We start from the raw sequence: 25,612 nt of genomic DNA, 5'->3' as shown, positions 1-25,612 counted from the left end.
CATCTGTACCATTCTTTCTAGTGTCTACATTTTTGCATTAATATATTTGTTTTTCTCTTTCTGACTTAGATTTAGATTCTTGAACAAGTAAATTAGCCTGTCCAGCCCTTAGTTTTCTCCTCTGTAAAATAAACGGATTGGGATAGATATCTCTAAATTCCTTTCACTCCTATGTTGTCTCTGCCTCTTAAATAAATTCCACAGCCTATCTCCTCTCCACCTGTATAATTTCTTACAGAGCTATCACAGCTAGTCTCCCCAGAAATGTCTCAAATCTATCCTGTTCTCTCTATCACACACAAAAAAGTGAAAGTGAAAATGAAGTCGCTCAGTCGTGTCCGACTCTTTGCGACCCCATGGACTGTATCCTACCAGGCTCCTCCGTCCGTAGGATTCTCCAGGCAAGAATAATGGAGTGGGTTGCCATTTCCTTCTGCAGGAGATCTTCCCAACCCAGGCATTGAACCCGGTTCTCCCGCATTGCAGGCAGATGCTTTACCATCTGAGCCACCAGGGAAGTCACATCACAAAAAAAAAAAAAAAAAAAAAAACCCTTTCTAAATAAAAGGCTTATCATCTTGTGCTTAATGTCCATCAGTGGCTTCTGTGGTCCATAGCAGTCAGCATGGCCTGCTTTTATCTGCTCCCCAAGACATACACCCTGTTCTGGCTTTACTGGACTACTGATGGCAACCCACTCCAGTACTCTTGCCTGGAAAAAACCATGGACGGAGGAGCCTGGTGGGCTGCAGTCCATGGGGTCGCGAAGAGTCAGACACGACTGAGCGACTTCACTTTCACTTTTCACTTTCATGCACTGGAGAAGGAAATGGCAACCCACTCCAGTGTTCTTGCCTGGAGAATCCCAGGGACGGGGGAGCCTGGTGGGCTGCCGTCTATGGGGTAGCACAGTCGGACAGGACTGAAGTGACTTAGCAGCAGCAGCAGCTGCTAGGGCTTTCTTTGTCAGCTCAGGTTGTTTTAACAAAATACCATAGACTGGAAGGCTTAAACAAGAGAAATTTATTACAGTTCTGGAAGCTGAGAACTCCAAGAGCAAGATATTGGCCAACTTTGTTTCTGGTAAGAGTCTCTTCCTGGTTTGTAGATTGCTGCTTCCTTGCTATGACGTCACATGGCCGGGAAAGAGGATCTCTCTTATGTCTCTTATAAGGGCACTAATCCCATTCATGAAGGCTCCACCCTCATGACCTAATTACCTCCCATCTCCATCACACTGAGGATTAGGGCTTCAACATATGAATTGGTGGGGGGGCAGGTGATACCATTCAGTCTATAGCAGGGAAGCAATGGATCAGCTTTCAAGGAGATTTGAGAAATTTTTAGCTCAACCCCCAGTTACTATTATAAAAACTCAAACATATAATTCAGGATTTTATAATGATGTGCATGTCATTTTTGTACAAGTTCCGTACTTAAGCAGCTTTTCCTTATTTTGAGACAAAATGCTTTCCATGAGATATTGGAAATTTTGTGTTAGTTTTAATCTTAATGATGACCTAGTCAGACACCTCACTGGAATGAGGAAACTGGCATCTAGAAAGGTAGAGTAACTTGTCAGCATCTCACATCACACAGCTCACCAAGATTCAGAGCTGAACCTGAAATCCAGGCTTTTTCATAACTTGCATTCTTTTCTTTCCGTGTATAACAAAACAGTAAAGAATCAGTTCCTTATTTGACTGCACCTCTTCACTCCATTTTTTTCTTCTTTATAAAATATAAAATCTATTCCAGGGGTCCACATTTCTCATCCTCAGTTCATCAGGTACTGCTAATTGGTTTCATGACAGTTTCCCTAGATTGGTTCTAATCCTATTCTCTGGATAGAGTCAAAATCAAGCCTTCCTTCTTGGCTTCTTCCTATTTTTGATCCTTGGCTTCATATAACTAAAGGCAGTAAGAATGAGGCCCTGGTGTCTAAAATATATATTTTTTAGAAATAAGGCTAAGACTTTATTACTCATTAACGACTTCTGATCATCTCTGTCTGCTTTGGTTTTTCTCAACTATCAAATGAGAAACATAAACTAAATCATTTCAGTGATTTTTCCTGCTAAAAGTTTCTGTCTATACCCAGACGCCGCTAAAATGTTACATTTCACACAGTAGTCATTCTGTAAATATTTAGGGAATTGGTATTAATGGAGCAAAATGTGGATAATGCTGAAACATAGGAAATCCTTGAATTTTACTCTTCATTGGCCCACATCTCTGCTGCTACAGGAGAGCAGTACATGCTATGATTTTCCATAACAGCAAAAATGGGTAAATAAATTATGGAAACATCAGATGTGTGGATCAGTCTTTCACTATAATACATAACGTTTATTTTTATTTTTAATAATTCACCAGAAAAGCCCCTCTGAGGATTTTATATCTTACCTAGTTAGTTTAAATGTGTCTCTTAATTTAAAAAGAAATCCATTTCATGGTTTGCAGGTATTTATTTATAATTATTTAAGAGATTTGAAAGTTGTCATTTTATAGATAAAAATAATTCTACATTTAGCTCTTTACTAGCATTTTCAGTGTGTCTGGAAAAATTTTAAGATATATCAGGATGATGAAAGAGCTTGAATTTAGTGGGCCTACATACCATTCAGGTGGGTGTTTTCCTTATAGAAAATCTTTTAGAACATTGTTAAGCTTTGAGTGAACCCTAGAAGGATCTGGAAAGCTATGTGATTGGCTGGCACAATATTGAGGGTGGAGAGAGCAAATCAAGAGAGCCTTGTAACTTCTAATATATTTGCAGTCAACACCTAAGATTAAAAAAAAAAAAATCAGTGTATTGTTTGAAAAACAAATACATTTAGCTGTTAGTTCCTCTAGATAATTTTAAATCAGCTAATCTCTCTAGTTTGTACCCTTTCCAAAGCCTTCTTATGCTTTTCATTATTATATTTAGTAAACACTGCATCCATTCTTCTGGGTGCATACAAATGGATACAAACACACCAAATGACAGACGCTCCACCACAGAGACCTTCAAATTGGATTAGACAGCGGGAAGGGGGCACTTGGAGGGTGGAAGAGGCTTAAAGTCTCCTCATGGACTGCCTGCCTCAGTTATGTAAATGAGTTGGGTGGTATCAGAACACCTTTTAAATATGAGTAATTAGCTACAGAAATTACGTTCAGTGAAACTGAACTAGAGAGAGATCATTTGAATGAAGCTGAGGTCATGGACTGCAAGCAGTTCACGTAGAGAGCAGAACAAAATGGGTCTATGGGGTTCCACTTGGGTGTAGGTCATTTCAAATCAAATAGATACAAGAGAGGCATTTTCAGAATTAGTGTTTTGATTGAAAGATAGGTCATTGAAAGTATGCTTTTGTTCTTGATATTAATCCCCATACATGGTATCCTCTGCTGCTGCTTGGGGAAAACAGAAAGAGGAAAAAGTTTGACAACAAAGGGAAACAGTGGACCAGTAACAGAGGGAGGTGGAGTTGTGCATCATCCTCTACGTGAGCTGGAATCTTTCCAAGGAATGTAGTCTGAGGCCTGGGAGGACAGTGTGCAGGCAGTTTGTAACTATGCTAAAATTTCTGTGCTTCAGAGGAGGAGAAAATAAATCTGAAAAGCACAAAAGAGCATTTTTTCACTCCACCACTCCAGAATTAACTCTAAGAGGACAAAACCTTGCCCATATTTTTGGAGACATCTGGGTGAGGTTAGCAATTAAACACTTTGCACATCCTTTAGGGATGGAAGAGGGATCAAAATAGTTAAATCTGAGATCTCTTGAGCATTCTCAAAATTACTTTCCCTCATTTGGCAGGCAGCCAGCCAGCCCCTTGTCTTTGCAGGGAGGGGGAAAAAAGACATGTGAGACATGAAGCAGCCAAATGTGGAATTGAAAGGAGATGTTTCAACTCTCTTGTCTTCTATTTTCCTTATGTTTGGAGGGGAATAAAAAAGAATCTACTATCTGTCCTGTGAAGGAAAGTACCGCAGTTGCATGTATTTCTTTTAAAGCCAGTTGTGAGTTATGATTTGGATAATGTGGTCAGTTTGAAGTTGAATGCAAATTCTCCTGTGATGGTACCTGTGGTCTCAAGGAGTGCATACTAGACTCTACCACTCAGGTGTGTACACTAACCAATCCCAGCTCCACAGTTTTCTGCTGTGTAACATTAGGCAAGTTACTTAACCTCTCTGACTCTCCATGTCCCCTTCTATAAAATGATGGTAATAATTAGAAATACATCCTCGTATTATTGTAAGGATTAAACTCATTAATAGACATACATGTGCCTAAAACAGTGATAGAAGGAGTCAAGAAATGACACTTTTTATTATAATCGTATCCTAAGATACAAATAGCAAAAATGGGCCCATTTCCCCATTTTCTAATTTGCCTCATTTCTCATTGCTCATCTAATCTAAATATTAAATACATTGAGGATCTCATTTTATGCTCTCTCGATTCCTGGGTATTGTTTTGTATTTATTTTGAAATGATTAGAATAAATCTAGTGGAGAGGGTGATGTTGCTCCAGCAGAGCAAGTGCCCCGCTCACGTGTGAGAGAGTCACTCACAGGCACAGGCTTGGCACTGCAGTAGGCTTTAGCAATGCCAACTAGAACATGCATAGTATTTGGGGATATGGTTATGAATTTAAAAAGTCAAGAAACTGTGTAAGCTTTACAGGCATGGATACACGTGTACACACATACATACATATGAAAGAAGATACACAATGAGCTTGAAAAGGAGAAAACTAATGAGCAGTCCTGGATAAAAGAGATAGAGGCAAATGAAATTGCTTCCAGCTTTGTCTTTCTATTCTGTTCATTATTTCATTTGCTTTACTAAACAATTGTACTTGTTTTCCATTTTCTTTTTCAATTAATAATGAAGAAGGAAAGATAAGGTGGAGAGAATTTGTATGATAAATAATAAAAAAATAAGAAATGACATAATTTTTAAATAATTTATAAAATAGGCAGACATAGTGATTGTTAGATAAATATATGAAGTGATTGGGATATCAAGTGATTGTTAAAGTTAACATCATTAACCATCTACTAGTAAATAAGACAATGCTTTCATGTATGTGGCATTTTTCACTATGTGACTCTAGGTTACTACTGTTAGGGCCATGCACAAATGGAGAAAAATGCAGTTTGAAGAGGCAAAAAGACCTCAGGTTATAGACTGGTAAAAGGACAGAGCCAGAGTTTGAACCCAGGACTTTCTGACTCCAGAGTTCTTAACCACCAAACTCCTTTATGAAGAAATAGAATAAATGAGCTGAAAAGGCAGTGGAGACATGACAGAATAACAGAGAAAAAGGAAAAAGAAAAATAATGGCAGGAGAATTGGAAATGATGAAATGATTGAAAGACTGAGAAAAAGGAGGAAGAACAAGGAGTGACAACATTGGAAAGAAGGGCGTAGAGCCAAGAACTAGTTATTCATGATCAATATGTGAGGGAATGAGGATGGTTCTCTTTCAATTTAATGAATTTTTTCTTATATCATTACAAGTTCATGTATAGAATCATAGATAGGAAGGCATAGCCATATTCAGACATTCACTAAATGTCTAACAGGTAATAGGTACCTGCAGTGTACAAATACAGTGGTTGGTATTAAAGTTAACAAAATAGTTTATAATTCAAGAAGAGAAGAAGAAACAATTATATATTTTTTAGGAGCTAAATCCACTAAAAAATGGTAGCAAATGTAAGATAAGTGCTTGATGATAAGGTCTAAGGGCAGAGAGGCAGTTCTCGGATGGCTGTGTCCCTCAGTTCAGTTATCCAGAGGTAAATGAACTTGAACTTGGTATTGATGGAAGGGAGAGATTTAAAGAAAGGGAGAGTGGTGTCTCTGCACAAAGATGTGAAGCTAGAGTGGGCCTGGCATGTTTGGTGCAAGGACCATAGACTGTTTAGGTGGAAGGGTTTATGTGTGTTTAAGACTGGTGCATTCTCAGCTTGGAGTCATAGGTGGAGGCTAGATTGTAAATAATTTTGAATAACAGACTATGGATTTTACTCCAAAGGCAATATGAATCTCTGAGCACCGGGATAATATATGTTAATTGGTGTTTGGGAAGATTAGTATGTCTTACAGCTGTTGAACTGGTGAAAATATTTTAAGATAACTTCCAGAACTGCAAGATAAAAGGTGACCACATACATTTTTGGCAGCCCTAGATATGACAATTGCTGTTGTTCAGTTGCTCAGTCATGTCCAACTCTTTGCCTCCCCAAGGACTGCAGCACACCAGGCTTCCCTGTCCTTCACCATCTCCCTGAGTTTGCTCAAAGTCATGTCAAAGCATAGCTTTGACTAGATGGACCTTTGTCAGCAAAGTGACATATTTGCTTTTTAATAGGCTGTCTAGGTTGCTCATAGCTTTTCTCCCAAGGAGCAGGCATCTTTTAATTTCATGGCTACAGTCACCATCCACAATCCAGTGATTTTGGAGCCCAAGAAAATAAAATCTGTTACTGTTTCCATTTTTTTCCCCATCTATTTGCCATGAAGTGATGCGACCAGATGCCATGATCTTAGTTTCATGAATGTTGAGTTTTAAGCCAGCTTTTTCACTCTCTTCTTTCACCTTCATCAAGAGGCTCTTTAGTTCCTCTTCGCTTTCTGCCATTAGGGTGGTGTCATCTGCACATATGAGGTTATTGATATTTCTCCTGGCAATCTTGATGCAACCACTTAAAATGTAATGTGGAATGGCATATCCATAAAAATGTTTTCACTTCTATTTAAGAAAAAAATTTCAAAAAACTCTCATGACTGGAGATAGAAATTATGGCATAGCAGTTCAACTCTGCGTTCACTTGAAATTGCAATTCTGAATTCTGTTAGCAATATGACAGTGTTTGTGAGATAATGTTAACTTAAAAATTAAAAATGTCAAGATTGTAGTTCTGTTGAAATTACACACACACAAGCATTCAGATAAGAACTGCAAAGAAATCCTGATATATTGGAGATGGAATTGTGAAGATTTTTTTTGTTTCTTCTAGTTTTGTTTAAGAAAAAGAAAATTGGGTAATGAGTAGGGTGAATTGTGGCAGAAAGGCAAAAATCAGTTAAAACAGTTACAATTGATCTTTTAGGGATGCTTAACTAGGGTTCTTGAACTTCTTATTATACGAACAATAGATTTTGGGGGGCTTCTGAATTTTCTTGGGTTAGAGTTTCATAACTTTCAACAGAGTCTTAAAGTTGTTCATGACTCATCTAATACTTGGACTGAGAAAACAGATCTAAGGGAACCTAATTTTTAATGTGTCCAACAAATATTATTGTAATAATAGTAATGAGAGAATTTCTTAAGATTTTTTTCTAAGAAGAGGTGGTAGATTTTACAGTTCAGAAAAGATTCGAATATGTGTGATTATAAAGATCTCTTCCAGCTAGGGTGATTTGGGGTGGATTTTGTTAGAGCAGAATTCTCAAACCTCTTTCTATTTTATTTTTATGAATGGATTGCTTCCATATTATTCAAATAAGCTTTTAAATATCAGAAGTCAAGTCATTTTGAAAAATGAACTTACATATATTAGGAGGCACTGAGTCTAGAAAAGGGGTGTATGTGTGTGTGTTTGAATATATAATTAAGAACATTTACGAAAAATTGCTTTGACACTTAAACACACATCAGTAATGTGTGGATCTTTGGGAGGTCATTGCTTTGGCAGCTGAAACTATCAGAAAATAGAAATGTCTTGTTTTACAAATGGGGGAAATAGAAATCATTTGCTCTAGAACCTCGGCTATATTTCTATTAAATAATTTGAATGTTACTGGAGCTGGAAAATTCCAGGGAAGTAATGATTGAATCATGTGATATTACTTTTTTTTTTTAACCTCTGTTGACCTACAGAAAGACAATTTCATATGGCTTGATCCCTAACGTACTTCTTATTCCTTACAACCTCTTTTTTTCTCTATTCATTTCTATCCCTTCTTATTTTATCTTTCCCAGTTTATTTTTTATTGAAGTATAGTTGATTTGCAATATTGTGTTAATTTCTGCTATATAGCACAGTGATTGTTTTATATATATATATATATATATATATATACTTTTTCATATTATTTTCCATTATGGTTTATCACAGGATATTGAGTATAATTCCCTTTGCTATACATTGCATGCACGCTAAGTCTCTTCAGTCATGTCTGACTCTTTGTGACCCCAGGGACTGTAGCCTGCCAGGCTCCTCTGTCCATGGGATTCTCCAGGCAAGAATACTGAAATGGGTTGCCATGCCCTCCTCCAGGGGATCTTCCTAACCCAGGGATTGAACTCATGTCTCCTGTGGCTTCTGCATTGCAGGAAGTTTCTTTACCACTGGTAGGACCTTGTTGTTTATTCATCCTATGTAATAGTTTGCACTTGCTAATCCCGAATTCCCAATCGATCCCTCCCCACCCCCTTAATTTCAGTTATGATTGCATGTAGTTCCCTGACCAGGGATTCATCTTGAGCTGTCTGCTTTGGGAGCATGAAGTCTTAACCACTGGACCACCAGAGAAGTCCCCAGATTCATTCTTCATTGTAACAATGCCAGACTCAGTGGTTCAGAAAGTCTATATATATTCTGATCAGGAGAGGCGGGAGGAGAGATGAAGATTGAGAGAAAGAGAAAGAGCTGAGAATTAATAAATATTTTATTGCTATGATGGTGCACAGATTCAGAAAGAATCTGTTCTCTGGAAATATTTAAAAGTGTACCAATTTACCTCAAAAACATTTTATCTTGATCTCTCTCCTTAACTTGGCATTACCATGCCTTCCTAGAATCTTGACATTTTGACTTTCTGTAAATTATGGAAAAGCAATAGGATGCCAGTCTACTGTGCCATCAAGTTATCTGTGGGATTCCTGGGTCTCTGTACTGTATTTACAGAAACAGATGGCTCTTGTGACACTTTCACCAAATGACATGGCACTTAACTTGTCTCCATCATGTAGATTCACAGCTTTGAGAAACCTGCCAGCTGATGCCTGTGAACTTATGGATCTAGCATAGCATTTCAAGGTGGGAGAAAAAAAAAACACTCCGTTAATTCATTTTCCCATTTAGTTTCTAGGCCCACTTTAGCAAAATTATTCATCTCACATTCAGCCAGCTAATTGGCATCCTTTTTTCCTCCTGTAAAGAAATTCAGAAATAAAGCATCCATCATTTCTGCACTAGGAGAACTTACAAAATGTTGCAGGAAACTGGCAGTGAGTTGAACTTTGGCAGAGATAAGAGCCTGTGCAATAAGATGATGAAGGCAAATAGTTTAGTGTAGGACTCTTCCATTCCGAATCTTTTGCTCCTTCATAGATGGTTTTTATCATATTATCGTTTACTTAGTGCAAGCACTCATGTAGCATTTACAGTGTGCCAGGCATTGTTCTAAGTGATGTACAGATATTAACTCTCTTAATACTTAGAGAAACTTTATGAGAAAGGTACTATATTATCCTCATTTTACAAATAGAGATACTAAGGGACAGAGGTTGACTATTCTACTTGTGCATTATAATATTTCAAACTATAAAATTTGGATAGAAAGTAAAATTTTTAAAAACTATTATATTCTTGGAAAGAAGGCTTAAATAGACATTTCTCCAGAGAAGACATACAGATGGCCAAAAGGTACGTGAAAAAGTGCTCAATATTGTTAATTATTACAGAAATGGAAATCAAAACTACCAAGAGGTACCACCTCACACTAGTCAGAATGGTTGTCATTAAAAATTCTACAAATAACAAATGCTGGAGAAGATGTGGAGAAAAGAAAACCCTTTTACACTGTGGGTGAGAATATAAGTTCACGCAGCCACTATGGAAAACAGTAGAGAGGTTCCTTGAAAAACTAGAATTACCATATGATCCAGCAATCCAGCTCCTGGGCATATATCCAGATAAAACTAATTCAAAGAGATACATGCACTCTGATGTTTATAGCAGCACTATTTACAATAGCCAGGACACGCAAACAAACTAAGTGTCCATCAACAGATGCATGGATAAAGAATATTTGTTGCATATATACAATGGAATATTACCCAGCCATTAAAAAAGAATGAAATAATGCCTCTTGCCTCAACATGTGTGGATCCTAGAGATTATCATATTTAATGAAGCAAGTCAAAAGACAAATACCATATGATATCACTTATATGTGGAATCTAAAATATGATGCAAATGAACTTATGAAACAGAAATGACTCACATACATAGAGAACAAACTTATGGTTCCCAAAGAGGAAAGAGGGTAGAATATATTAGGAGTTTGGGATTAGCAGGTACAAACTACTGTATATAGAACAGATAAATAACAAGGTGCTACTGTGCAGCACAAGGAGCTATATTCAATATCCTGTAATATACCATAATGGAAAATAATGCAAAAAGGAATATATATTATATACATAGATAAGTGAATCACTTTGCTGTCAGCAGTAACTAACACAATGTAGTGAATCAGCCATACTACAATTTTTAAAAATTGAAATTTCTCATTGTATAGATATGTAATTTTGGGTTTAAATGAAGAAATATATCTGTGAAAAGGCATATCTAATATTTTACGTTCTACAATTAGAATGGGTACCACGTCATACATATAGAAAAACAATTATACACCAGAAATGGCCAAGTCTGGACCACCTGCAGGATGTTGTTATTCAGTCACCCAGTTGTGTCCGACTCTTTGCAACCCCTTGGACTGCAGCACACCGGGATTCCCTGTCCCTCACCATCTCCCGGAGTTTGGCCAAGTTCATGTCCATTGCATCAGTGATGCCATCCAGCCATCTCATCCTCTGATGCCCTCTTCTCCTTCTGCCCTCGATCTTTCTCAGCATCAGGGACTTTTCCAATAAGTTGACTTCTCATGTCAGGTGACCAAAATACTGGAGCTTCACCTTCGGCATCAATTCTTCCAATGAGTATGAGTATTCAGGCTTGATTCAGGGTTGATTTCCTTTAAGACTGACTAGTTTGATCTCCTCTCTGTTCATGGAGGATAGGATAGGGAAACATAAGGAGAGTGTAGATTTTGATGTCCAAAGTTACCATAGTCTGGTCCCCAAATTGGAGCTGCTATTTTGAGAACAATGTGGTCCATGGGGTGATAAGAGTTCATGGCCTCATGAGTTTAAAATGGGACATTCCAAAATGACATTTTCAAAGCCAGAGCAACTTTTATGGAAGGAGTTGTAGCTGTCAACTTCCACTTTGCTTAATAAAAATATATTGGAAGGTAACGAAATTACTTTAAAGGGCCCCCTTCTGTGTGACAGTCCAAATGGTGCTGTTTTAAAGTGGGGACAATACCCACTCTTGTCATAAAAATGACAGATTTGATGATGACTTTGGAGGAGCCTATTAAACCTGGTACCTCCGTTTACCAAAAAATGTTTTGAGAAGCCCACTGAGTAACCAATGTGGAAAAGTAGTGGGTCACAGTGGGACATAGAGTGGGAAGTGGGCCCGCAGAAGCGTTTAGCGTTTAATGGGTCTGCGGCTGTAGGGAAGCAGTGTGCCGAAATAATCCTGATTAGGCTCGGTCAGTCAAGCTGCATAATCAGACTTGTCTCTCCTCCTTTCAGCCCTGACTGTTCAGAACACAATTGCCTTTTAAAGCACCGTTTTATAAGTAGTCCTTATGCTGTCCTTTAAAATAACAGCCTCCTTTCACATCAGTGCGTGAGCCTTTTCTCTACCTGTGGGAATAGCCCACTCGGAAAAGAAAAGGTTATGTTAACATATTCATAGAAAGACATAGGCACATTCTCTTTCCAATGGGAAGGTTTAAATTTTGAGAGGTTTTTTTTTTTTTTCTTTAGGTTAATTTGTGCTTTTGTTTGCTGGTATAATTTAACTACAGTGCCCTGCAAACTTTTTGGATCTAAAAAATTCATTTTTATATCACAATCTAATAAACACACACATACGTGATATGTATACATATATAAAAGTGAAACAAAAATTTTACCCAAAACATCTACCTTGGGTGTTTTTTTTTTTGAGACCCTTTTAAAAGCAGTTTTAGATTTACAGCAAAACTGATAGGAAGGTATAGAAATTTCCTGTATACCCCTTTCCCTCACATGTGTAGCCATTATCACTACAACAGTATTTTTTTTTTTTAACCAAGGATGAACTGCATTGACGCATCATCGTCACCAAGGTCCCCAGTTCATCTTAGAGTTCACTTTAATGAGATGAGTCCTGTTGCGCATTCTGTCAGTTTGGACAAAAGTATAATGCCATATATCCACCACTGTAATGTCATTCAAAGTATTGTCACTGCTCATACAAACTTCTGTACCCTGTGTATTCATCTCCCATTCACTCCAAAGAAATGATGGGAAAATACCCAGAGAGAAAGCAAGTAGAAATCCTGCTGTCTAGTGTGGTTTCTGTCCCCAGCTGTGTGTACCATGTGTTGACACACGTAGCTGATTTTTTACTGTTTCCTGTCAGCTGGTACCATTAATAGCATGTCTACAGAGCAGCAGATATGTCATTAGGAAGAAGTAACTTGAACGGCTTTCCCCCTCTACTTGTTTTATCTTTTAAAAGAGTAAGAAAAGAAATCTGAAAGTTAGTCTACATTTTGCAAGTTTTTTGAAAACATAATTCACAGCTCATTAGGATGTGTTCAGCAGAGAAACAGCTGCGCAGAGGTAGACCCCGTCAGGATGTTCTGATGTCTCTACTTGTTTGGGTTTCCGAGGTCACGTGGCTCTGATGGTTGTTAATCTCCTTGACACTATGCTTTGAAGGAGACAGTGTTACATGTTGGTTGTGCTTTTGTGAAGAAAAGCATGATTCTAAGCAAGTCTTAAATGTTGAAAAGAGCTTCAAAGAAATACAGCTACCCATTGTTCATGACCATCACTGTAATAAATGGGGAACAGATTTTTAGGTTTTTTCCTATAGGAAGCGAATCACTGTCACTGAAAATCTAGTTAAATGGACACTTTCTAATCTTGAACCATAGCTGGTGAATGACTTTTCTTGACTTTTTCTTCTTTTCTTGAAGCATTTCAAGAGAACCTTAAAGCTTGAAAATAGTCTTTAGAAATTTTACCAGAAACAAATGGCTTAAGGATTTGTGGCAATGCCAACAATGAGGTCGTAGCTATAAAAATACATACGACATTTCAGAACACCCTCCATTACTTTCTTCAGGTCTTCTTAACGTGAAATCTAACCCTGGTGGAATTAGCACTCTAATGAAAATTCCTTCTATTTATTATTTTTATTTGTGCACTTATGTATCAATAATACCTGGCTTACAAGAGTAATAATAGTCAATCTTTTAAAAGTTTTTACAACTTGGATAGGTGAGTACTGATGACCATGGGAGGACTGGAATTGAGAAATAAGTCAGTAGGGGAAGGAAACACAAAGCGTTATAGTGTTTGTTTTTACTAAGGTCTCACGTTGGATTATTTGAGGCCCATAGGCTGCCGTGGAAGGAAAAAAAGGCAGAAATGATTGGTGGGAGTCGTCTGGATGACAGGTTACACATATTTGTGAAGTAGGTCCTGATGCTGAAAACAAATAAGCCCATCTTAAGCAGTTATTGTGTCCTGTAAAGAAAGAATATTTAAGCAGTGACCAGAAAGTATTTCTAAGAGTTTTCTCAAGTTAACAGTAGATTTTGTTACCATATGATCCAGCAATCCCATTCCTGGGAATATACCCAGATAAAACTATAATTTAAAAAGGTACGTGCATCCCTATGCTCATAGCAACACTATTCACAATAGCCAAAACATGCAAAAAACCTAAAGGTCCATCGACAGAGGAATGGATAAAGATGTGGTACATATATACAATGAAATACTGCTGCTGCTGCTGCTGCTAAGTCGCTTCAGTTGTGTCTGACTCTGTGCGACCCCATAGATGGCAGCCCACCAGGCTCCCCCGTCCCTGGGATTCTCCAGGCAAGAACACTGGAGTGGGTTGCCATTTCCTTCTCCAATGCACAAAAGTGAAAAGTGAAAGTGAAATCGCTCAGTCGTGTCCGACTCTTAGTGACCCCATGGACTGAAGCCTGCCAGGCTCCTCCGTCCATGGGATTTTCCAGGCAAGAGTACTGGAGTGGGGTGCCGTTGCCTTCTACTCAATCATAAAAAGGAATTAAATAGTGCCATTTGCAACAACACGGAGGCAACTAAAGATTATCATACTACGTAAAGTAAATCAGAAAGAGAGACAAAATACCATATGCTATCACTTACATGTGGAATCTAAAATATGGCACAAATGAACCTATCTCTGAAACAGAAACAGAGAGAGAACAGACATGTGGTTGCCAAGTGGCGGGCAGGAAGAGGGGTGTACTGGAAGTTTGGAGTTGGTAGATGTAAACTACTATATATAGAATGAATAAACAACAAGGTCCTAATGCATAGCACAGGGAACTATATTCAGTTCAGTATCCTGTGATAAACCATAATGGAAAAGAATATTTTTTAAATATATGTATATACCTACAACTGAGTCACTCAGCTGTAGAGCAGAGATTGGCACAACATTGTAAATTGACTATACTTCAATAAAAAATTGAAAAAGTAAACAAAAAATAGTAAGTTTTAAAAAATAACACCTTACATTCTCCCATCAGAGGTGAAAATATGGCAGGTACATTCTTTTTAATTTTTTTTAAATTGAAGTATAGTTGATTTACAATGTTGTGTTAGTTTCAGATGTACAGCACAGTGATTCAGTCATACCTGTATATTTATATCTGTTCTTTTTCAGATTCTTTTCCCTTACAGGTTATCACAAAATATTGACTAGAGCTCCCTGTGTCATACAGTAAGTCTTTGCTAGTAATCTGTGTTATATATAGTAATGTGTACCTGCTAATCTCAAGGCAGTTACTTCTTAAAACAATAATATTACCAAACCATCACCTATTGTGCATTTTGCTAAATAACTTGGAGCCACTAAACAGATTTCTCTTGCTTCTCAGTGGATATGGGGAAATGTTTAACCCCCATTGTATTGCCACAAAGCCAGGCTGCCTGATCACCCTGGGAGGCCCTGGAGGTCTGAGCAGCTTTGGATCGCTGCAGAGAGGACTTTACCATTTTACTGCACAGGGTCCAGCCACAGCAGGGATCAGAAGCCAGTATTTTATCTGCAGAAATGTGCTGGTAAGGGCTCTCTGTTTGAGATTTTCCTTTTGCTGCTGAAAAGAAACAGGAAGCAGTAAGATAACTTCATCTGTAAGGTAATATCTGGGCTTGTTTCTGTACAGAGGGCATCGAGGTGTGACTGTTTCCTAGAAGGGATGGATCTTTGTCCCTTCTCTCAGGTAGCATTTTAATGATCTGTTTAAAACCCAAGCCAAAATTAGAATTGTATTCCAACCGTAAAGGCTGGTCTCAAGCTTTCTGATCTCTGTTCATTGATTTGATTTCATTTAGTGTGCTGATCTGGTGGGTGGAGTTTGTATCAAAAATCTGTGTCTTTCACATAGCTTGTTAAACACTTACAAGAAAGACTTGGATGGGAGCATGACAAATTTAGTTCAAGTGTGTTTTTACTGCTCAACTGTGAGCACAGTTCAGGGAAAAGTAAGTACTCGTAGTTTATGTTTGCTCTCAGGGTATATCAACAGAATGTCAATGTATCTTGTCATCCTGCATATAGCTATTTATTCTTAGTGGTCTCATGGACCATTTTTATATGACCTGGAAACAGTTTTCCAGCCAGGCTTTATCTGCTCTATTCCAGTTGTTCTTTACATTGTAATTACAGTACTTTCCATGCACAAAATATGGTATAAACTTTAGCCATTTCCCTTTTTTATTTGAAAGAGAATTCTATTGTCATTCTTTCTGTACTAGCTTGAGAATTTCCCCCAAGTTTTCTGTATTAATTCTCCTGTATTCCACAGAGGTCAACAGAACAAGAAAAGCTGGATTAGAAGCATATTTTTTTTAAAAATGCTATAATTGGATTTGTTAGCTTTAGCTCATGAAGTATCCTCAATGAGATATTGTGAGATTATATTCAACATCTCTCAGTTTTTTGACCCTCATGAGATAAAACATGGTTTGATTATACTAATGCAACCAAGTTTTGCATCCTTTAAAACATCCCTGAAAATACTTGCTATCTGACTTTTATTACAACAGGACATAGAATAGTGTATTGAAAGACATTCTGCTATTTTCCTGGGGCAGTTTTTTGTTATCATTGATACCTTCCATTGGCAATAGTAAAATAATGTAAAAATCACCGTAAAAGTAACATTCCTCTAGAGTGCTTTTCAGTTTTCAGTGTCTAGTTTGATCCTCTTGAGCGTCCTCTCTGGAGAGGGCAGGTCTTATGATCCCTGTTTTAAGGATGAGAAAAGTGAGATTCAGTGGCAGGCTCCGAGCTCTGCAAGGGAAGTGTGCAGGGGTGGATTCTGACTCTGGCATTGGGACCAGTGTTCTCTCCAAAACATTGTAACCTCCATGTGCTCAATGTTTGCTGTAATGATCAGGCTCTTTGAAGTAAGTCCTTTAATGGGAAGGCTCTGGCAACAGCTGGTGTTAGGTAGATTAAAAATATTAAAATCAAAGCCCTTGATTGGAAAGTAGAATAATTAAGAGAGTGAGAGAAAAGGGAAGAAAGATGCCAAAATCACTGAGTGATGTTAAAAGAATTGAAGCATAAGGGCAACATGATTCATGAGGTTCATGCCTCCTTCCTTTTCTCTCTGTCAAAACAAGTCTCCACTGCTTTAGTGCTTTTCTCCCTCATCACTGGATTCTTTTGAGAAATTTGCATTGCCTTGTTAATTTCATATAGGACTCAAAGGCATCTTTCTCAAACTTGATATTTACATTTCATTTCCAGAAAAGAAAGCATTCAATCACTAAATTTTCCCTTTATGTTACACATCATCTAAGACTCATGCTTCTCTGAATTGTACTGAGAGTAGTGTTTATTTCTCGTGTCAACAAGTTGCATTCATTTGCTATGGCTGCCTTCTTTTCATTCTGAATTTTCCTACTCTTTAAATAACTGTGCTCTCAGATTTTAATTCGGCTACTTTGTCAGCACTTCTCTTTGTCCTTCCTGACTGTACTCTGCTTTTCATAGTTCCTTTCATTTTTCTCAGGAAATCTCATTATGGATACTCTATTGCATAATAGCCTGGCCCTGAAATTCAAATGAAAAGTGAAATGCTTTCAAGCTTTGGCCCCAATCGAAACACTCGCTACCATGTTATTGGTGTAAATAAAATTGTGAGGATGCACGCTTATCTGCCTCCTCCAGTGTTCAGAGTGCCCTGATTATTGGGAAGTCCTTGTTAGCTACACTTGTCTTTGGCACCAACATACCTCTCAAGCCAGATTTGTTAATCTTGTCATGTTTGAGATCTTGGAGCACTCAAAAAGTAGAAGAGTTATTTGATATATCTTTGTGTAGGTATATTTATGTGTAGTTCTATACATATATTTGTGATTAACTAATGTTAAAGAAACATTTATTAGTTTTCTTACTACTGAATGTTACAAAAAGTTTTATTTACTTGTTTATAATTGATTTACAGTGTTAATTTCTGCCATGCAGCAAAAGTGACTCGATTATACATATATATACATTCTTTTTCATATTCTTTCCATTATGGTTTATCACAGGATATTGAATATAGTTCTCTGTGATATGCAGTAGGACCTTGTTGCTTATCCTTTCTATGTATAATAGTTTGCACCTGCTAATACCACACTCCCAGTCCATCCCTCTCTCACTCCCTGTTCCCTTTGGCAACCGCAAGTCTGTTCTCTATCTGAGTCTGTTTCATTGATAAAGTCATTTGTGTCAGCTTCCCTGGTGGCTCAGACAGTAAAACGTCTGCCTACAACGTGGGAGACCCGGGTTCAATCCCTGGGTCAAGAAGATCTCCTGGAAAAGGAAATGGCAACCCACTCCAGGAGCCTGACAGGCTACAATCCATGGGATCACAGAGAGTCAGACACGACTGAGTGACTTTCACTTCACTTCAATGTTCCATTGTATACACATACCACATCTTCTTCATCCGCTCAGCTGCTGATGAACACTCCGGTTGTTTCCATGTCTTGGCTGTTGTAAATAGTGCTGCTATGAATGTAGGGATGCGTGTATCTTTTTGAAATTACAGTTTTCTTTGGATACATGCCCAGGAGTGGGATTGCTGGGTCACATGATAATTCTGATTTTTAAGGTTTTTAAGGAGGCTCCTTACTGCTCTCCATAGTAGGTGCACCAACTTGCATTCCTGCCAACAGTGTAGGAGGGTTCCATTTTCTCCACACCCTCTTCAGCATTTGTTATTTGTAGACTTTCTCATAATGACCATTCTGACCTGTATGAGGTGATACTTCATTGTGTTTTTATTTGCATAGAAATGGAATCTTAAACCAGCCAATCAGAAGTCATCTGATCAGCACTAGTGAGGTCATCTGCCTAATAGACCTCTGCTGCTCCCTAAAGGAGAGTAGCTTTGCAATAACCAACTTGCTTTTTGCCTAGTATAGCTCCTTCTTCCTATAAAAGTCTTTCATTCGTAAAGCTTCTCAGAGCCCCTTTCCATCTGCTAGATTGGAGGCTACCTGATTTGAAGAGATTTTCCCCTGAATAATAAACTCTTAAAATTTTTATTACACCTTAGTTTATCTCTTAACTGTAATCTACTTGTCAATTTGACTACATCCAGATGTGGGATGTTTTGACCCTGTCTAAGATGGTCTGATGAGAGGGAAAGCATTATTATCAACAGGGAGGGTATAGAAGAGGATATAGAATGTTTTAAAGAAAAAATACTCCCTTAGAGAGTGAAGTAATTCAAGTAACCACAGAACAATGAATAAGACGGATATGATAACTAATTGAAAACCATGAAGCTCTACTTATGTGCCACCCACCCTCACTGGAACAAGTCACTAATATCTGCTCAGAGCTGTTGAAATAGCCTTTTGCATGGTCTTCCTGTCTCTACTCTACTCCCCTGAAGCCTATTTTTCAATACAGTCTGTTTTAGACTTCAAAATGAACCTCAGATCATGTCATTCCTCTGCTCAGAACCCCTCTCAAGGGCTTTCCATTTCAGGCAGAGTGAAAGCCAGAGGCCATGCAGTGATAAACCTTCGTCTTCTGCTTTTCTCTCCCTTACTCACTCCCTTCAGCCACTCTGATCTTCTTGCTATTCTCAAATATGCAAACTCCTGGGACTTACCTTAGCAGTCCAGTGGCTAAGACTCCCTGCTTCCAATGCAGGAGCTGTGGGTTTGATCCCTGGTCAGAGAACTAAGATCTCACGTGTTGCACTGGATGGCCAAAAAACCCCCAAAACAAACAAACAAAAAACTTGTAAACGCCTACCTTAGAGTCTCTGAATTTTCCTAGAACTCTTGCCTTACCTGCAAAACCCTTTCCCAATGGCTCACACTCACCTTCCTCAAATCTTTACTGAGATCACACATTCTCAAGGAGTTTTCCTCTGACCATCATATGTAAAATGTCAACAACTCCCCATCTCTGCCCTCCCATCCTCTCACCATACTTTGTTTTTTCATTCTAACATATTCTGTCTATTGAATTATTTATTTTGCTTTCTGCTTGTCTTCGTCCACTAGAATATAAGTTATATGAGAGCCAGGATTTCTGCCCTGTTTAGTCGCTGTTCTCTCCAGCACCTGGGACATGCCTGGTACATACTAGGTACTCAGTAACTATCTGCCAAATAAACAAATGAATCATGGAAATTTAACTGGGGAAAGGAAACTGGAAGTCTAGGAATCACACAATATGAGAACAAAAAAACCCTTAAAGAAGACTGGTGTCTACTCACCCCGTGTGTACTGACAGGCATGTTTCCTGGGTGTGCCAGATAGTTGATTCAGAAAGAAAGGCCTTGGATGCCTTCAGTGTCATGGTTTAATGCAAATGATGCTGGGAATAGCAATGAGAATAATGCAAAAAAGGGGGGAAACAGTGGGGAGGTGGAAATTGAAAATAGAATTGGTTGTTCTGCTTCCAAAGTAATGATTTCAAAGCAGAGAACTTGAATAGGAAATAAAATAACAAAAACTGTGTCTCCAAAAATGCAAACTTCATTTGCATTCTGATCTGTGTGATTTTTCAAGTTCAGTGATCCAAGGTCAGAGGGTACTTGTATTAGCATAGACTTCACTTTGTTTATTCACCTCTGACCAAACCTCTATAAATTCCTTTTCATGATGGTAGTGTTCTGATGACAATAAAACCAAGCTTTCATAACACTAGTAACATTTATACAGCACTTGGACAACTCTTAAGTGAATTGTCCCTAGAGACCTTAGGAGCTAGGTCAGGATTATTAACCCCATTTTGTACACAGTGAGGAAATGATTTCTGTAATGTCACCTGGTAAGCTATTGAATTCATAATTTGATTGCTTTATTTAGAAATAATGTCTCATTTAATACAGATCATGTTGCATTAAAGATGATCTCTTTTTAAATGGACAGCTTCATATTTGGTCTTGACTTTGGTCAGTGATCTGAAACTAACAATATTGTGATTTCTATAAGACCAAGAATTTCAGATTTTCAAGTTGAGAGGCTGATTTAGAGACCTGAGACTCCCAGAGCCATTTTGGTATTGATCAGGATTAGGCCACTCTGCCCAGAGACTGCTAGGGAGAAATCTGTATTGGTGGGCTTAGGTGTGATGGGGGTTCTCCCAAGCTATAATTGAAATCCTGTTAGATTCCTCTGCTTTTTTGTTTTGTTTTGTTTTGTTTTGTTTTTTCTTTTCTTGCTCAGAAAGTTCCCTCTGGCTTAAAAAAATCAATGTAAAAACTAAAGTTGAAAATTAGTGCTTGCAGGGACTTCCTTGGTGGTCCAGGGGTTAAGACTCCCTGCTTCTACTGCAGGAGATGCGGGTTCGGTCCTTGGTCAGGGAACTTAGATCCCACATGCCACAGGGCCAGTAGATAGATAGACAGATTGTACCTAATGCCAGTTCTGAAACTGTTCAGGAAATAAATTTTTAAAAAGAAAGAAAAGAAAATTAGCGCTTGTATAGACAACTAAGAAATGGAGACAAAAATCCTCATTAGGTGGTCTCGGGTGCCAATCAATATTATGGGAAACAGAGTGAAAGTCTCTAGAGTGACATCAGAGTTGTATTTGGAACCCATTTAGTTTTGTTTCTGTTGTGGTTCATTCCTTTCCAGAGCAGTGTTATGAAAAGGCAGCAAATTCAGTTCAGTGAGCATGGCAACTACTCAGGAAGCTGTGGGGAAAAGTGAGGAGACTACTTGTGAATTTGTGTCTGTATCGAGAAGAGACTAGAAAACTAGAGCATCTGAAGAAAATTTTGAAACCGAAAGGGTTTGCCAGCTTTGAAAACTGATATCTAAGATAAAGAAAGAAGAAAGAAATGTCTAGTCTTTATCTGAATGTTTGAAAGTTTTTCAGACCTCTTTTCATTTTATCTGTATAGTGAGATAGGTTTAGTGCCAACAATAACAAAAGATGCACAAATTATACACTTAATTGTTTAATGATTCATTATTCTTTACTGGCCCTGAATCTGATTTATTGCATTTTCATCCCTTTCTTTACAGTCTGACTTATTATTTGTAACATCTGCTAAGACTGTAAACTAGAGTTTTGATAACAATGGACAACTTAGTTGGGCATTTAAAACTTTGCTTTAAAAATTAGAAGAATTTTGCACATGCAATCTAAAAGTTATTTTATAATGTGTAGGACCAAAGTGTAAATTGTTAGAATATAATTTTTTTTTTTTAAGTGTTAATCACTCAGTCATGTCTGACTCTTTGCAACCCCATGGACTGTAGCTTTCCAGGCTCCTCTGTCCATGGAATTCTCCAGGCAAGAATACTGAAGTGGGTAGCCATTCCCTTCTCCAGGGGATCTTCCCAACCCAGGGATCGAACCTGGGTAATTACTAGGCTTTAAATCAAGTCAGATTAAACTTTAAAATTAAGATATTTGTAAGGCTATGTCCCTTTAGGTGATAGATGTAGAGGCCTCTGCAAATAGTCTGTCATTAGGTACTGGGACCTATAAAATCAAGGAGGCTTTGGTAGTTTATAATAAAATGTGGGTAAAGCATCTTTGGGAGTATTCTTCTGGATGTTTACATTGCATTCTTATGGTAACTTAGGCAGAACAATGAATTGATGGATCTGAATTGTATCATGAGTTTGGTGAAAAAATGAATTGTGCACATCATATGGATCAAGTCTATACACCTTTTCTGAACTTTGAGAGATAGTCTGGGATGAACTGTGTTGTTCTGGGGTCAGAGCAGTTCAATGACACAATCACGAGTTTGATGTTTCCTTATTCCTATTTTTTTCCAGAATTTGAAATGCAGAAATTTCTGTCACCTACTTACTGAATGTTTAAATCTGTGCAAATTAAAAGAGGGAGCATATGGCAAACCTGATTATATACAAAAGGTAGAGTTTTTCCTTTTCCCTTATATATGTGCTCTTAGCACACAACATTATGCCAGTCTGAATGTTTTTCCCATTCAGCAGCATATATTAGCATTGATGACCATATTTTAAAGGAAGAAACATTGTGCGTTTGATTCTTTGTTCACATCCATAAATATTAATCAAGCTAGGACAATATTTAGTTAACTGTCCTGTTTTCACTTTACATGTTAATGAAAGATGCCAAGTAATCATATTTTGTGAAGTTAAATACACTTCATTTCTTTCATCAAATAGTTTCACTTGTCCCCCACCCCCACCCCCGCAAAGTATCCACTTGAAACAGTATTAATCAAGTGTGGGCAACTTAATTTGTCAGGCTTGCAAATTCAGGTGACTCATTTTTAATCAAATTCTACTTCATTAGTAGAATATACAGCAGAAATTTAAGAGACTCTATGTTTTGATCAACACAAAAGAATTAAAAAACACAGGGCTGTTTCTAATTTCTCATCTGACCAAGATGATCTTTGATATGTTAACTACTGCCTTTCATCTGAAAGCTTCAGAGCTTCACCTATTTTTGTAACCGTACAAGAATTCACTTGCTTTTGCCCTCATTTTCACTTTGCTGTTTTAAAATCGTTAAAGCAGCAAAATAAGTGTTATTTCTAATGAAATCATTCCTTTCCTACCCTCAGCCTCATTAAAGTGCATCTGGGGCTCCCCATGATGCTTTAGATAAAGACTGAAGGATCTCCAGGTCTCCGCGGGGCTGGACCTCTGCCTGCTTCTCCAGCCTCACTGGGGCTACTCACCTTTGCCTCTGCTGTGCTCAGGCCACCCTTCTTCCCAGCTCCATTTCTTACCTCCCAGCCCAGTCCAGCCTCCTTGACAAAGCCAGCTCCATCACCACACACTAGGACCCCCATGCAGCTCTGCACTGAAGACTTTTAAGAATTGTTATAAAATGGTTAATATGTTGTTCAGTAAGGTTCTGGGTGAAAAGGAAAAAAAAGAATTATTATTTTAGATTCATTTCTGTGATTATTTGATCAATATCTGTCTCCTGCAGTTGGCTAGAAGCTTCATGAGGGCAAGAAAGGTTTGGTTTGTGGATGTTTTCATTGTGTTTTCACCATTGTGCCTCTGGTGCCCATCATAGGACTTGGCAAGTCATAGCCATTTAACTACTATTTATTGAGGGGATGAATAAATAAATGCTCTATGATGGTAGAATTTTATTGTGTGCACTAGTCTATCTTCAGTACCTAGAATAGTGTCTAGGGCATAGTAGTTGCTTATTAAATATTTGTTGAATAGATTAATGTTTGCCTGACTTTTCAAGGACACAGAATATATTGATGAAAGAGTATAAGGTGTACTTTGAATTTTTTTTTCTGGCAACTATCCTTTATTCATTAATTTAATGGAATTAGAAGGAAGTCTATCTGTTGTTGTCTAGTCACTCGGTCATGTCCAGTTCACTATAGCCTGTCAGGCTCTTCTGTCCATGGGATTCTCCAGGCAAGAATACTAGAATACAAAAATACTTGCCATTTCCTTCTCCAAGGGATCTTCCCTACCCAGGATTGAATCCATGTCTCCTGCAAGTCTCCTGCATTGCAGGGCTTCTTTACCACTTAGCAACCAGGAAAGCCCATATATAATGTAAAAGTTACTATTTTTAAATGTGTAGTTCAGGGGTAATAAGCCCATTCCCATTGTATGACCATCACTATCATCTGTCTCCGGAAGTTTTTCATCATCCCAGACTGAAGCTACCCATTAAACAAGTGGCTCCCCACACAGCCATGTGGCTTTATAAAACTTTTTTTGATTTCCCTTGAAATCTTTTCTTCTCATCACTTCACATGGAAGTTTGATATGTAAAATATAGAAAAGTGAACTGTTTTTGCTTCTAGAATAGAGTTGGGTACCTCTGTTTCATTATGTATCTTGGTGTGTAGTAACATTAACCGGAGACTGTTCCAGGACAAGGATGCCTTGGAGAGACTGGGGAACCAGGGACCATGCTGGGAGACATCTGCCCACCCATAGATAAGTTCTCATCTCCCCTAGTTTAACATGGAATCATCTTGGTTTCCTCTTTTCTCTACACACACACGCACGCACACACACACACACACACACGTATACACAGATATACACTCACTGTCACTCTCCTAAAACTGTGAGCTGCTTAAGGATTGGGATCATGTCTTAACTTGTCTGGATTCCTAGAGCTCTGTAATGTTTGTTGAAAGAGTTTGTATTCCACCCTGTGGATAAGAAACCTTCCCAGTTCTACTTTCTTCTAGGAAGGAAATGTGACAACCTCACAAAGTGGCCTCTTGCCCTGTTTAACCATCTTTACCATGTTGCCTGTGGTGTGGCCCAGGGCCACGTCCCACAGGACCCCCTTGAGTGCCTGTTAGAAGAGTGGATTTCCATCCTTGCCTACAAAGAGTCAGATTCTCTCAAAAACTCTGTTTTCTTTTCTTTTTTCAAAAAAGCTTAATTTGCTTTCCATCAATCAGAGAGATGATGAGTTTTTAAAGCTGAGGTTTTAACTCAGTACTTACTATTCTGCTGTAGCCATTAAAAAAAAAAATTACTGGACTATAGTTGATTTGCAATGTTGTGTTGGTTTCTGCTATACAACAAAGTGTGTCAGTTATACATATACATATATCCACTCTTTCACATTCTTTCCCCATATAGGTCATTACAGAGTTTTGAGAACTAGAAGAGCCCCTGTGCTAGGCAGTAGGTCCTTATTAGTTATCTATTTTATATACAGTAGTGTGGATATGTCAGTCTCAATCTCCCAGTTTATCCCTCCCACCATCCCCCCCACCAGTAACCATACATTAGAAAAACTCCATTTTCAATCTTACCTATGTTCCAGGTACCGTGTTATTTTTTATACCATCACCTTAAATCTTCCGTGTTTGTTTGTTTTGTATTCAGTGAAGTTGAGAAATAGTTTCTCACTATCTGTGATATAAAATTTTTAGGATTTTATGTTCATTGACATATGTTGACAGTTCAACTAGCCTCCTTTAAGCTTTTTCTTCCCTCAATGAAGTAAACAGTTATTTTAATTATCTTTAAGAGGACTTATTTAATATCCTTTAATCA

General features: G+C 38.0%; 1 protein-coding gene and 1 long non-coding RNA gene across 2 annotated transcripts in view; one reads left to right on the top strand and one right to left on the bottom strand.

Moving 5' to 3' along the window:
• Positions 1-25,612, top strand: part of NRCAM (neuronal cell adhesion molecule) — a 320,682-nt gene that overhangs the window by 124,937 nt on the left and 170,133 nt on the right.
• Positions 13,270-18,332, bottom strand: LOC145524185 (uncharacterized). Its single transcript, XR_014067277.1, has 2 exons — positions 18,060-18,332; positions 13,270-16,375 (listed from the first exon to the last, which is right to left on the bottom strand). It is a non-coding gene; the product is annotated as an uncharacterized LOC145524185 (long non-coding RNA).

The sequence above is a fragment of the Giraffa tippelskirchi genome, chromosome 10, assembly GCF_054371585.1.
Source record: "Giraffa tippelskirchi isolate mGirTip1 chromosome 10, T2T-mGirTip1v1.2.pri, whole genome shotgun sequence".
Taxonomy (NCBI): Eukaryota; Metazoa; Chordata; class Mammalia; order Artiodactyla; family Giraffidae; genus Giraffa; species Giraffa tippelskirchi.
The sequence above is the reverse complement of the archived record's forward strand: the minus strand, read 5'-3'. Positions and strand labels throughout refer to the sequence as shown.